Raw genomic sequence first — 1,643 nt, 5'->3', positions numbered from 1 at the left:
ATGAATACGTTCTCAGAAATAATGGAAATGGTCAAAGATGTAAAAAGTCAAAGAGTTGACTTTTGACTTTGAAAATTCAAACTTTGACCAACCTTATATTCAAATGTGATTTGAATTTCGAGAAAATGAATGTGGATTCATGCTCGGGAGGTCAAAATTAGTCAACACGAAAAAAATCATAAAAAGTCAAAATGTTGACTTTTCGGTCAAAGTTTAATTTTGACCAAATGACTATTTTGCCCTTTGACTAAAGTAAGTGGGAAAATCTAAACTTTTGTTAGATAATTCCACTAACAAAATAGTGGGCTAGGTGTTGGCTTATAGTGGAGACGTTAAGCCCACTTAGATAGTGGATTCTAGGTGTTAGGTTTTAATGAATTGATTTCATGCAATTATTGCATGGCCCTTTTCTATAAATATGGGCTTTTGAATTTGGATGAAAATTTTTTGTTTTTTTGCCAATTTTAGTTTTCAAAATGTTACTGGAAAAATAAAAACCCAAACCACAAAATTTCATTTTTCTTTTCATCTCTTTCTCTCTCTCGGTTTTCTTCATCCACCAGGTTCCACAACCCGGTTCTGAGTCCAGAGGATAGTAGGTTAACTCTAATGGTGGTTCGAAAGAGTTCGGGTCGAGATTCAGCGAGGAAAAGTGATTTTCGCGAGCTACAAAGGTAATTTTAATTACTGTTTTTCCTTGAATTGCATCTTTTCTTTTAAATTAAAAGCAATTAGAGCGTAATTAAGTCCTTATTCCACTATATATGTCTCGAGTTCCATCATTATTTTTTTTAGAATGATAAAACAGACCACTCCTTGTTTCCTTTGGATAACCTACAAATAGGCATAACTTTGAACGATGTTCCAATTTCTTGGGATTTTGTACCAACACATGTGTTGGGCAACCCCAAATTCTAAAGTGACGTAAACTACTTTTACACCCTTTCCATAGCTCATAAGATGTTTCTGAAACAATTTTAGAGGGAACTTTGTTCAAAATATAGACAGTAGATTCAAGTGCATATCCCCAAAAGGAATCAGACAATTGAGCATAGCTCATCAAAGAGTGAACCATATCTAATAAGGTTCGGTTTCTTCTTTCTGATACACCGTTCTGCTGAGGCGTACTAGGTGCAGAGAGTTGTGACTAGATCCCATTTTCTATCAAATAGTCTTGGAATCGTATGTCCATATACTCTCCACCTTGATCTGATCAAAGTGTCTTTATTGTTTTACCTAATTCATTCTCAACTTCAGCCTTATATTCTTTGAACTTTTCAAGAGAATCATTCTTGTGATGAAGCAGGTAAACATGACCATACCTTGAATAATCATCAATAAAACTGATGTTATATTCATACCCACCTCAAGTCTCGACATTCATTGGTCCACAAAGTTCTGAATGTACGAGCTCTAAGGGTACTTCGCTCTGAGACCTTTTCCAGTAAAAATTCTCTTAGTCATCTTTCCTTCAAGACAGGATTCACATGGAGGTAAAGAGTTATCTTCTAACTGACTTAAAAGTCCACTCTTGACCAATCTCCCAATCCTATTGAGATTTATGTGACCAAGTCTAAGATGTCATAGATAGGTGTTGGAAGAAACCTTTTGTTTTTTATTCTGAGTTTCTAATGTTCTAAACA

This window comes from Benincasa hispida, chromosome 8, assembly GCF_009727055.1.
Source record: "Benincasa hispida cultivar B227 chromosome 8, ASM972705v1, whole genome shotgun sequence".
In the NCBI taxonomy this organism is placed as follows: domain Eukaryota; kingdom Viridiplantae; phylum Streptophyta; class Magnoliopsida; order Cucurbitales; family Cucurbitaceae; genus Benincasa; species Benincasa hispida.
Note: the sequence above shows the minus strand (reverse complement) of the source record.